We start from the raw sequence: 12,992 nt of genomic DNA on the forward strand, positions 1-12,992 counted from the left end.
GGCCTTCTCGAATGAACTGTGCTCCATCGAGGTCCTGCTGGCTGGCAGTGGCCTAGGCCAGCACAGGCCTTAGGGAGGCCTGGCTGAGCCTGGGGTGGGCTCCGAGCTAGCCGTGCCCAGGACAAGCCTGGGACTTGAGGCCAGGCTGCACCCTCACTGCAGGCTGGGCCTGGTGCTGAGAGCCTTCAAGCGAGGCCTTCCAGGGGCAAACCTCAGTGCAGTGGCTTTTCCCTGCAGTCCACGTTCCTCACTGGGGCCGCCCTGCCTGTCAGGCCCACACTCCGTAGAAATGTGTTCCTGAGGCAGTTGGACAGTTGGGGAAGTGGAGGCTCTCCCAGCATGGGAGGCCTGCCTAGCACTTTGCTCTGGGTCCCAAGAGGATTCCCTGCACCTCGGGCGCCGGGGCGACCTTCTCTGCACACAGGAGACACTTGGCACACACAGTGTTTCCCCATGGAACGCGGCGTGCCAAAGAGCACCCGCCTGGGATGTATGGCACTCTCCCATAGAAGCCCTCCATGCAGCAGGCTGTCATGGATTCGGCTGCAGGCCTTTGTGGCTGGAGAGACAGCAGCTCCCTGGAGGCTCTGGGTCAATGTGCACTCCCGTTCAAGGAAACGAGGCCTGTGGGATGAGGTCCTTGCAAAGAATGGCAAGCAGCCTGCTCCTTTCGATGAGACGCACGTGTGGTGAGAGAGGCTTGGCAGCAGAGAAGAAGCAAGAGGGCCATCCAGGGAGGGGATTTGCATGCAGCTCGGAGGCCCCAGATCTCCTGCTTCCCAAGCAGGGAAGGCCGGCTATGCCCATCAGGCCCCATTCCCAAGTGCACACCCAGCTTCTGGATCTGCCCTTTCCCAGCCATGAAAACACACATAGGCCGTCCCCTGAGCCCTGCCGAGGGGCACCTTTGCTCCCCGGGTGGGCAGAATGGCACGACTGTGTGAGGGGAGAGAAGGCCCCAGGAGGCCTTCAGGGAGCTGCCACAGCAGAGCAGTGCTCAGGCAAAGGCACTCTTCTTTCTGCAGGCTGGATGCACACTCGAGTTTCTGCTTGAGGCAGAGAGAGCTGAGCTAGGCGATCCCTGGCTGAAGGCAAAGCAGAGAGTTTTTCGGTGGAGCGATGGCTCCATCTGCTGGCCGGCAAGCATGCAAGGAGAAGCCTGGCTGCCACTGAGTTCCTGAGCAGGTTTCCAAGCTGGAGGCCCTCTGGCTCTACAAGCTCGAGAGTCCTGCCTAGGACTTGCCTCTGGCAACAGAGTGGGTGCCAAGGGCCTGTGGGTTGGAGGGTGCTCGGAAGCCGCAGGGGAGGCTTTGGGCACCCAGTGCTCTGTGATGGAAAACGCTGCAGGCCTGAGCCTCCAGGAACTCCTGCAAGGCTTTGGAGTGGGAAAGCTGTCCTTAGCAGAGGGCTCCCTGCCAAGGGCTGCAGGCCTTTGTGGATGGCTAAGCTGCAGCTTCCTTGCAGGCTGCTGGTCCAGGGGCGTGTGTGCCCTGGTCCAGAGTGCTGTAGGAGGAGGTCCTGGCAAGGGGAGAGCAAGCACCTTGTTTCCTTGGCCTCGACTGGCCTGTGCCCCCAGAGGCCTGCCGGCAGTGCAGACAGCACAGGCAGCCAGGGTGTGTGGCAGGCAGCTACGAGGTAGCAGGAGTCCCGCTTGAAAGTTGGCTTATGACTGTTTGGACCTCAGGCCCCAAAGGCAACCTGCACACACAACCTCTGAACCTGCAGCTTCCGAGCAGTGCAAGAGACACACAGGTACCTCCCTGGGGCCTTCTCGAATGAACTGTGCTCCATCGAGGTCCTGCTGGCTGGCAGTGGCCTAGGCCAGCACAGGCCTTAGGGAGGCCTGGCTGAGCCTGGGGTGGGCTCCGAGCTAGCCGTGCCCAGGACAAGCCTGGGACTTGAGGCCAGGCTGCACCCTCACTGCAGGCTGGGCCTGGTGCTGAGAGCCTTCAAGCGAGGCCTTCCAGGGGCAAACCTCAGTGCAGTGGCTTTTCCCTGCAGTCCACGTTCCTCACTGGGGCCGCCCTGCCTGTCAGGCCCACACTCCGTAGAAATGTGTTCCTGAGGCAGTTGGACAGTTGGGGAAGTGGAGGCTCTCCCAGCATGGGAGGCCTGCCTAGCACTTTGCTCTGGGTCCCAAGAGGATTCCCTGCACCTCGGGCGCCGGGGCGACCTTCTCTGCACACAGGAGACACTTGGCACACACAGTGTTTCCCCATGGAACGCGGCGTGCCAAAGAGCACCCGCCTGGGATGTATGGCACTCTCCCATAGAAGCCCTCCATGCAGCAGGCTGTCATGGATTCGGCTGCAGGCCTTTGTGGCTGGAGAGACAGCAGCTCCCTGGAGGCTCTGGGTCAATGTGCACTCCCGTTCAAGGAAACGAGGCCTGTGGGATGAGGTCCTTGCAAAGAATGGCAAGCAGCCTGCTCCTTTCGATGAGACGCACGTGTGGTGAGAGAGGCTTGGCAGCAGAGAAGAAGCAAGAGGGCCATCCAGGGAGGGGATTTGCATGCAGCTCGGAGGCCCCAGATCTCCTGCTTCCCAAGCAGGGAAGGCCGGCTATGCCCATCAGGCCCCATTCCCAAGTGCACACCCAGCTTCTGGATCTGCCCTTTCCCAGCCATGAAAACACACATAGGCCGTCCCCTGAGCCCTGCCGAGGGGCACCTTTGCTCCCCGGGTGGGCAGAATGGCACGACTGTGTGAGGGGAGAGAAGGCCCCAGGAGGCCTTCAGGGAGCTGCCACAGCAGAGCAGTGCTCAGGCAAAGGCACTCTTCTTTCTGCAGGCTGGATGCACACTCGAGTTTCTGCTTGAGGCAGAGAGAGCTGAGCTAGGCAATCCCTGGCTGAAGGCAAAGCAGAGAGTTTTTCGGTGGAGCGATGGCTCCATCTGCTGGCCGGCAAGCATGCAAGGAGAAGCCTGGCTGCCACTGAGTTCCTGAGCAGGTTTCCAAGCTGGAGGCCCTCTGGCTCTACAAGCTCGAGAGTCCTGCCTAGGACTTGCCTCTGGCAACAGAGTGGGTGCCAAGGGCCTGTGGGTTGGAGGGTGCTCGGAAGCCGCAGGGGAGGCTTTGGGCACCCAGTGCTCTGTGATGGAAAACGCTGCAGGCCTGAGCCTCCAGGAACTCCTGCAAGGCTTTGGAGTGGGAAAGCTGTCCTTAGCAGAGGGCTCCCTGCCAAGGGCTGCAGGCCTTTGTGGATGGCTAAGCTGCAGCTTCCTTGCAGGCTGCTGGTCCAGGGGCGTGTGTGCCCTGGTCCAGAGTGCTGTAGGAGGAGGTCCTGGCAAGGGGAGAGCAAGCACCTTGTTTCCTTGGCCTCGACTGGCCTGTGCCCCCAGAGGCCTGCCGGCAGTGCAGACAGCACAGGCAGCCAGGGTGTGTGGCAGGCAGCTACGAGGCAGCAGGAGTCCCGCTTGAAAGTTGGCTTATGACTGTTTGGACCTCAGGCCCCAAATGCAACCTGCATACACAGCCTCTGAACCTGCAGCTTCCGAGCAGTGCAAGAGACACACAGGTACCTCCCTGGGGCCTTCTCGAATGAACTGTGCTCCATCGAGGTCCTGCTGGCTGGCAGTGGCCTAGGCCAGCACAGGCCTTAGGGAGGCCTGGCTGAGCCTGGGGTGGGCTCCGAGCTAGCCGTGCCCAGGACAAGCCTGGGACTTGAGGCCAGGCTGCAGCCTCACTGCAGGCTGGGCCTGGTGCTGAGAGCCTTCAAGCGAGGCCTTCCAGGGGCAAAGCTCAGTGCAGTGGCTTTTCCCTGCAGTCCACGTTCCTCACTCGGGCCGCCCTGCCTGTCAGGCCCACACTCCCTAGAAATGTGTTCCTGAGGCAGTTGGACAGTTGGGGAAGTGGAGGCTCTCCCAGCATGGGAGGCCTGCCTAGCACTTTGCTCTGGGTCCCAAGAGGATTCCCTGCACCTCGGGCGCCGGGGCGACCTTCTCTGCACACAGGAGACACTTGGCACACACAGTGTTTCCCCATGGAACGCGGCGTGCCAAAGAGCACCCGCCTGGGATGTATGGCACTCTCCCATAGAAGCCCTCCATGCAGCAGGCTGTCATGGACTCGGCTGCAGGCCTTTGTGGCTGGAGAGACAGCAGCTCCTCTGGAGGCTCTGGGTCAATTTGCACTCCCGTTCGAGGAAACGAGGCCTGTGGGATGAGGTCCTTGCAAAGAATGGCAAGCAGCCTGCTCCTTTCGATGAGACGCACGTGTGGTGAGAGAGGCTTGGCAGCAGAGAAGAAGCAAGAGGGCCATCCAGGGAGGGGATTTGCATGCAGCTCGGAGGCCCCAGATCTCCTGCTTCCCAACCAGGGAAGGCCGGCTATGCCCATCAGGCCCCATTCCCAAGTGCACACCCAGCTTCTGGATCTGCCCTTTCCCAGCCATGAAAACACACATAGGCCGACCGCTGAGCCCTGCCTAGGGGCACCTTTGCTCCCCGGGTGCGCAGAATGGCACGACTGTGTGAGGGGAGAGAAGGCCCCAGGAGGCCTTCAGGGAGCTGCCACAGCAGAGCAGTGCTCAGGCAAAGGCACTCTTCTTTCTGCAGGCTGGATGCACACTCGAGTTTCTGCTTGAGGCAGAGAGAGCTGAGCTAGGCGATCCCTGGCTGAAGGCAAAGCAGAGAGTTTTTCGGTGGAGCGATGGCTCCATCTGCTGGCCGGCAAGCATGCAAGGAGAAGCCTGGCTGCCACTGAGTTCCTGAGCAGGTTTCCAAGCTGGAGGCCCTCTGGCTCTACAAGCTCGAGAGTCCTGCCTAGGACTTGCCTCTGGCAACAGAGTGGGTGCCAAGGGCCTGTGGGTTGGAGGGTGCTCGGAAGCCGCAGGGGAGGCTTTGGGCACCCAGTGCTCTGTGATGGAAAACGCTGCAGGCCTGAGCCTCCAGGAACTCCTGCAAGGCTTTGGAGTGGGAAAGCTGTCCTTAGCAGAGGGCTCCCTGCCAAGGGCTGCAGGCCTTTGTGGATGGCTAAGCTGCAGCTTCCTTGCAGGCTGCTGGTCCAGGGGCGTGTGTGCCCTGGTCCAGAGTGCTGTAGGAGGAGGTCCTGGCAAGGGGAGAGCAAGCACCTTGTTTCCTTGGCCTCGACTGGCCTGTGCCCCCAGAGGCCTGCCGGCAGTGCAGACAGCACAGGCAGCCAGGGTGTGTGGCAGGCAGCTACGAGGCAGCAGGAGTCCCGCTTGAAAGTTGGCTTATGACTGTTTGGACCTCAGGCCCCAAAGGCAACCTGCACACACAACCTCTGAACCTGCAGCTGCCGAGCAGTGCAAGAGACACACAGGTACCTCCCTGGGGCCTTCTCGAATGAACTGTGCTCCATCGAGGTCCTGCTGGCTGGCAGTGGCCTAGGCCAGCACAGGCCTTAGGGAGGCCTGGCTGAGCCTGGGGTGGGCTCCGAGCTAGCCGTGCCCAGGACAAGCCTGGGACTTGAGGCCAGGCTGCACCCTCACTGCAGGCTGGGCCTGGTGCTGAGAGCCTTCAAGCGAGGCCTTCCAGGGGCAAACCTCAGTGCAGTGGCTTTTCCCTGCAGTCCACGTTCCTCACTGGGGCCGCCCTGCCTGTCAGGCCCACACTCCGTAGAAATGTGTTCCTGAGGCAGTTGGACAGTTGGGGAAGTGGAGGCTCTCCCAGCATGGGAGGCCTGCCTAGCACTTTGCTCTGGGTCCCAAGAGGATTCCCTGCACCTCGGGCGCCGGGGCGACCTTCTCTGCACACAGGAGACACTTGGCACACACAGTGTTTCCCCATGGAACGCGGCGTGCCAAAGAGCACCCGCCTGGGATGTATGGCACTCTCCCATAGAAGCCCTCCATGCAGCAGGCTGTCATGGATTCGGCTGCAGGCCTTTGTGGCTGGAGAGACAGCAGCTCCCTGGAGGCTCTGGGTCAATGTGCACTCCCGTTCAAGGAAACGAGGCCTGTGGGATGAGGTCCTTGCAAAGAATGGCAAGCAGCCTGCTCCTTTCGATGAGACGCACGTGTGGTGAGAGAGGCTTGGCAGCAGAGAAGAAGCAAGAGGGCCATCCAGGGAGGGGATTTGCATGCAGCTCGGAGGCCCCAGATCTCCTGCTTCCCAAGCAGGGAAGGCCGGCTATGCCCATCAGGCCCCATTCCCAAGTGCACACCCAGCTTCTGGATCTGCCCTTTCCCAGCCATGAAAACACACATAGGCCGTCCCCTGAGCCCTGCCGAGGGGCACCTTTGCTCCCCGGGTGGGCAGAATGGCACGACTGTGTGAGGGGAGAGAAGGCCCCAGGAGGCCTTCAGGGAGCTGCCACAGCAGAGCAGTGCTCAGGCAAAGGCACTCTTCTTTCTGCAGGCTGGATGCACACTCGAGTTTCTGCTTGAGGCAGAGAGAGCTGAGCTAGGCGATCCCTGGCTGAAGGCAAAGCAGAGAGTTTTTCGGTGGAGCGATGGCTCCATCTGCTGGCCGGCAAGCATGCAAGGAGAAGCCTGGCTGCCACTGAGTTCCTGAGCAGGTTTCCAAGCTGGAGGCCCTCTGGCTCTACAAGCTCGAGAGTCCTGCCTAGGACTTGCCTCTGGCAACAGAGTGGGTGCCAAGGGCCTGTGGGTTGGAGGGTGCTCGGAAGCCGCAGGGGAGGCTTTGGGCACCCAGTGCTCTGTGATGGAAAACGCTGCAGGCCTGAGCCTCCAGGAACTCCTGCAAGGCTTTGGAGTGGGAAAGCTGTCCTTAGCAGAGGGCTCCCTGCCAAGGGCTGCAGGCCTTTGTGGATGGCTAAGCTGCAGCTTCCTTGCAGGCTGCTGGTCCAGGGGCGTGTGTGCCCTGGTCCAGAGTGCTGTAGGAGGAGGTCCTGGCAAGGGGAGAGCAAGCACCTTGTTTCCTTGGCCTCGACTGGCCTGTGCCCCCAGAGGCCTGCCGGCAGTGCAGACAGCACAGGCAGCCAGGGTGTGTGGCAGGCAGCTACGAGGCAGCAGGAGTCCCGCTTGAAAGTTGGCTTATGACTGTTTGGACCTCAGGCCCCAAATGCAACCTGCATACACAGCCTCTGAACCTGCAGCTTCCGAGCAGTGCAAGAGACACACAGGTACCTCCCTGGGGCCTTCTCGAATGAACTGTGCTCCATCGAGGTCCTGCTGGCTGGCAGTGGCCTAGGCCAGCACAGGCCTTAGGGAGGCCTGGCTGAGCCTGGGGTGGGCTCCGAGCTAGCCGTGCCCAGGACAAGCCTGGGACTTGAGGCCAGGCTGCAGCCTCACTGCAGGCTGGGCCTGGTGCTGAGAGCCTTCAAGCGAGGCCTTCCAGGGGCAAAGCTCAGTGCAGTGGCTTTTCCCTGCAGTCCACGTTCCTCACTCGGGCCGCCCTGCCTGTCAGGCCCACACTCCCTAGAAATGTGTTCCTGAGGCAGTTGGACAGTTGGGGAAGTGGAGGCTCTCCCAGCATGGGAGGCCTGCCTAGCACTTTGCTCTGGGTCCCAAGAGGATTCCCTGCACCTCGGGCGCCGGGGCGACCTTCTCTGCACACAGGAGACACTTGGCACACACAGTGTTTCCCCATGGAACGCGGCGTGCCAAAGAGCACCCGCCTGGGATGTATGGCACTCTCCCATAGAAGCCCTCCATGCAGCAGGCTGTCATGGACTCGGCTGCAGGCCTTTGTGGCTGGAGAGACAGCAGCTCCTCTGGAGGCTCTGGGTCAATTTGCACTCCCGTTCGAGGAAACGAGGCCTGTGGGATGAGGTCCTTGCAAAGAATGGCAAGCAGCCTGCTCCTTTCGATGAGACGCACGTGTGGTGAGAGAGGCTTGGCAGCAGAGAAGAAGCAAGAGGGCCATCCAGGGAGGGGATTTGCATGCAGCTCGGAGGCCCCAGATCTCCTGCTTCCCAACCAGGGAAGGCCGGCTATGCCCATCAGGCCCCATTCCCAAGTGCACACCCAGCTTCTGGATCTGCCCTTTCCCAGCCATGAAAACACACATAGGCCGACCGCTGAGCCCTGCCTAGGGGCACCTTTGCTCCCAGGGTGCGCAGAATGGCACGACTGTGTGAGGGGAGAGAAGGCCCCAGGAGGCCTTCAGGGAGCTGCCACAGCAGAGCAGTGCTCAGGCAAAGGCACTCTTCTTTCTGCAGGCTGGATGCACACTCGAGTTTCTGCTTGAGGCAGAGAGAGCTGAGCTAGGCGATCCCTGGCTGAAGGCAAAGCAGAGAGTTTTTCGGTGGAGCGATGGCTCCATCTGCTGGCCGGCAAGCATGCAAGGAGAAGCCTGGCTGCCACTGAGTTCCTGAGCAGGTTTCCAAGCTGGAGGCCCTCTGGCTCTACAAGCTCGAGAGTCCTGCCTAGGACTTGCCTCTGGCAACAGAGTGGGTGCCAAGGGCCTGTGGGTTGGAGGGTGCTCGGAAGCCGCAGGGGAGGCTTTGGGCACCCAGTGCTCTGTGATGGAAAACGCTGCAGGCCTGAGCCTCCAGGAACTCCTGCAAGGCTTTGGAGTGGGAAAGCTGTCCTTAGCAGAGGGCTCCCTGCCAAGGGCTGCAGGCCTTTGTGGATGGCTAAGCTGCAGCTTCCTTGCAGGCTGCTGGTCCAGGGGCGTGTGTGCCCTGGTCCAGAGTGCTGTAGGAGGAGGTCCTGGCAAGGGGAGAGCAAGCACCTTGTTTCCTTGGCCTCGACTGGCCTGTGCCCCCAGAGGCCTGCCGGCAGTGCAGACAGCACAGGCAGCCAGGGTGTGTGGCAGGCAGCTACGAGGCAGCAGGAGTCCCGCTTGAAAGTTGGCTTATGACTGTTTGGACCTCAGGCCCCAAAGGCAACCTGCACACACAACCTCTGAACCTGCAGCTGCCGAGCAGTGCAAGAGACACACAGGTACCTCCCTGGGGCCTTCTCGAATGAACTGTGCTCCATCGAGGTCCTGCTGGCTGGCAGTGGCCTAGGCCAGCACAGGCCTTAGGGAGGCCTGGCTGAGCCTGGGGTGGGCTCCGAGCTAGCCGTGCCCAGGACAAGCCTGGGACTTGAGGCCAGGCTGCAGCCTCATTGCAGGCTGGGCCTGGTGCTGAGAGCCTTCAAGCGAGGCCTTCCAGGGGCAAAGCTCAGTGCAGTGGCTTTTCCCTGCAGTCCACGTTCCTCACTGGGGCCGCCCTGCCTGTCAGGCCCACACTCCGTAGAAATGTGTTCCTGAGGCAGTTGGACAGTTGGGGAAGTGGAGGCTCTCCCAGCATGGGAGGCCTGCCTAGCACTTTGCTCTGGGTCCCAAGAGGATTCCCTGCACCTCGGGCGCCGGGGCGACCTTCTCTGCACACAGGAGACACTTGGCACACACAGTGTTTCCCCATGGAACGCGGCGTGCCAAAGAGCACCCGCCTGGGATGTATGGCACTCTCCCATAGAAGCCCTCCATGCAGCAGGCTGTCATGGACTCGGCTGCAGGCCTTTGTGGCTGGAGAGACAGCAGCTCCTCTGGAGGCTCTGGGTCAATTTGCACTCCCGTTCGAGGAAACGAGGCCTGTGGGATGAGGTCCTTGCAAAGAATGGCAAGCAGCCTGCTCCTTTCGATGAGACGCACGTGTGGTGAGAGAAGCTTGGCAGCAGAGAAGAAGCAAGAGGGCCATCCAGGGAGGGGATTTGCATGCAGCTCGGAGGCCCCAGATCTCCTGCTTCCCAACCAGGGAAGGCCGGCTATGCCCATCAGGCCCCATTCCCAAGTGCACACCCAGCTTCTGGATCTGCCCTTTCCCAGCCATGAAAACACACATAGGCCGACCGCTGAGCCCTGCCGAGGGGCACCTTTGCTCCCCGGGTGGGCAGAATGGCACGACTGTGTGAGGGGAGAGAAGGCCCCTGGAGGCCTTCAGGGAGCTGCCACAGCAGAGCAGTGCTCAGGCAAAGGCACTCTTCTTTCTGCAGGCTGGATGCACACTCGAGTTTCTGCTTGAGGCAGAGAGAGCTGAGCTAGGCGATCCCTGGCTGAAGGCAAAGCAGAGAGTTTTTCGGTGGAGCGATGGCTCCATCTGCTGGCCGGCAAGCATGCAAGGAGAAGCCTGGCTGCCACTGAGTTCCTGAGCAGGTTTCCAAGCTGGAGGCCCTCTGGCTCTACAAGCTCGAGAGTCCTGCCTAGGACTTGCCTCTGGCAACAGAGTGGGTGCCAAGGGCCTGTGGGTTGGAGGGTGCTCGGAAGCCGCAGGGGAGGCTTTGGGCACCCAGTGCTCTGTGATGGAAAACGCTGCAGGCCTGAGCCTCCAGGAACTCCTGCAAGGCTTTGGAGTGGGAAAGCTGTCCTTAGCAGAGGGCTCCCTGCCAAGGGCTGCAGGCCTTTGTGGATGGCTAAGCTGCAGCTTCCTTGCAGGCTGCTGGTCCAGGGGCGTGTGTGCCCTGGTCCAGAGTGCTGTAGGAGGAGGTCCTGGCAAGGGGAGAGCAAGCACCTTGTTTCCTTGGCCTCGACTGGCCTGTGCCCCCAGAGGCCTGCCGGCAGTGCAGACAGCACAGGCAGCCAGGGTGTGTGGCAGGCAGCTACGAGGCAGCAGGAGTCCCGCTTGAAAGTTGGCTTATGACTGTTTGGACCTCAGGCCCCAAAGGCAACCTGCACACACAGCCTCTGAACCTGCAGCTTCCGAGCAGTGCAAGAGACACACAGGTACCTCCCTGGGGCCTTCTCGAATGAACTGTGCTCCATCGAGGTCCTGCTGGCTGGCAGTGGCCTAGGCCAGCACAGGCCTTAGGGAGGCCTGGCTGAGCCTGGGGTGGGCTCCGAGCTAGCCGTGCCCAGGACAAGCCTGGGACTTGAGGCCAGGCTGCAGCCTCATTGCAGGCTGGGCCTGGTGCTGAGAGCCTTCAAGCGAGGCCTTCCAGGGGCAAAGCTCAGTGCAGTGGCTTTTCCCTGCAGTCCACGTTCCTCACTCGGGCCGCCCTGCCTGTCAGGCCCACACTCCCTAGAAATGTGTTCCTGAGGCAGTTGGACAGTTGGGGAAGTGGAGGCTCTCCCAGCATGGGAGGCCTGCCTAGCACTTTGCTCTGGGTCCCAAGAGGATTCCCTGCACCTCGGGCGCCGGGGCGACCTTCTCTGCACACAGGAGACACTTGGCACACACAGTGTTTGCCCATGGAACGCGGCGTGCCAAAGAGCACCCGCCTGGGATGTATGGCACTCTCCCATAGAAGCCCTCCATGCAGCAGGCTGTCATGGACTCGGCTGCAGGCCTTTGTGGCTGGAGAGACAGCAGCTCCTCTGGAGGCTCTGGGTCAATTTGCACTCCCGTTCGAGGAAACGAGGCCTGTGGGATGAGGTCCTTGCAAAGAATGGCAAGCAGCCTGCTCCTTTTGATGAGACGCACGTGTGGTGAGAGAGGCTTGGCAGCAGAGAAGAAGCAAGAGGGCCATCCAGGGAGGGGATTTGCATGCAGCTCGGAGGCCCCAGATCTCCTGCTTCCCAACCAGGGAAGGCCGGCTATGCCCATCAGGCTCCATTCCCAAGTGCACACCCAGCTTCTGGATCTGCCCTTTCCCAGCCATGAAAACACGCATAGGCCGTCCCCTGAGCCCTGCCGAGGGGCACCTTTGCTCCCCGGGTGGGCAGAATGGCACGACTGTGTGAGGGGAGAGAAGGCCCCAGGAGGCCTTCAGGGAGCTGCCACAGCAGAGCAGTGCTCAGGCAAAGGCACTCTTCTTTCTGCAGGCTGGATGCACACTCGAGTTTCTGCTTGAGGCAGAGAGAGCTGAGCTAGGCGATCCCTGGCTGAAGGCAAAGCAGAGAGTTTTTCGGTGGAGCGATGGCTCCATCTGCTGGCCGGCAAGCATGCAAGGAGAAGCCTGGCTGCCACTGAGTTCCTGAGCAGGTTTCCAAGCTGGAGGCCCTCTGGCTCTACAAGCTCGAGAGTCCTGCCTAGGACTTGCCTCTGGCAACAGAGTGGGTGCCAAGGGCCTGTGGGTTGGAGGGTGCTCGGAAGCCGCAGGGGAGGCTTTGGGCACCCAGTGCTCTGTGATGGAAAACGCTGCAGGCCTGAGCCTCCAGGAACTCCTGCAAGGCTTTGGAGTGGGAAAGCTGTCCTTAGCAGAGGGCTCCCTGCCAAGGGCTGCAGGCCTTTGTGGATGGCTAAGCTGCAGCTTCCTTGCAGGCTGCTGGTCCAGGGGCGTGTGTGCCCTGGTCCAGAGTGCTGTAGGAGGAGGTCCTGGCAAGGGGAGAGCAAGCACCTTGTTTCCTTGGCCTCGACTGGCCTGTGCCCCCAGAGGCCTGCCGGCAGTGCAGACAGCACAGGCAGCCAGGGTGTGTGGCAGGCAGCTACGAGGCAGCAGGAGTCCCGCTTGAAAGTTGGCTTATGACTGTTTGGACCTCAGGCCCCAAAGGCAACCTGCACACACAACCTCTGAACCTGCAGCTTCCGAGCAGTGCAAGAGACACACAGGTACCTCCCTGGGGCCTTCTCGAATGAACTGTGCTCCATCGAGGTCCTGCTGGCTGGCAGTGGCCTAGGCCAGCACAGGCCTTAGGGAGGCCTGGCTGAGCCTGGGGTGGGCTCCGAGCTAGCCGTGCCCAGGACAAGCCTGGGACTTGAGGCCAGGCTGCAGCCTCACTGCAGGCTGGGCCTGGTGCTGAGAGCCTTCAAGCGAGGCCTTCCAGGGGCAAAGCTCAGTGCAGTGGCTTTTCCCTGCAGTCCACGTTCCTCACTCGGGCCGCCCTGCCTGTCAGGCCCACACTCCCTAGAAATGTGTTCCTGAGGCAGTTGGACAGTTGGGGAAGTGGAGGCTCTCCCAGCATGGGAGGCCTGCCTAGCACTTTGCTCTGGGTCCCAAGAGGATTCCCTGCACCTCGGGCGCCGGGGCGACCTTCTCTGCACACAGGAGACACTTGGCACACACAGTGTTTCCCCATGGAACGCGGCGTGCCAAAGAGCACCCGCCTGGGATGTATGGCACTCTCCCATAGAAGCCCTCCATGCAGCAGGCTGTCATGGACTCGGCTGCAGGCCTTTGTGGCTGGAGAGACAGCAGCTCCTCTGGAGGCTCTGGGTCAATGTGCACTCCCGTTCGAGGAAACGAGGCCTGTGGGATGAGGTC

This window comes from Hippopotamus amphibius, chromosome 8 (assembly GCF_030028045.1).
Source record: "Hippopotamus amphibius kiboko isolate mHipAmp2 chromosome 8, mHipAmp2.hap2, whole genome shotgun sequence".
NCBI classification, from domain to species: Eukaryota; Metazoa; Chordata; class Mammalia; order Artiodactyla; family Hippopotamidae; genus Hippopotamus; species Hippopotamus amphibius.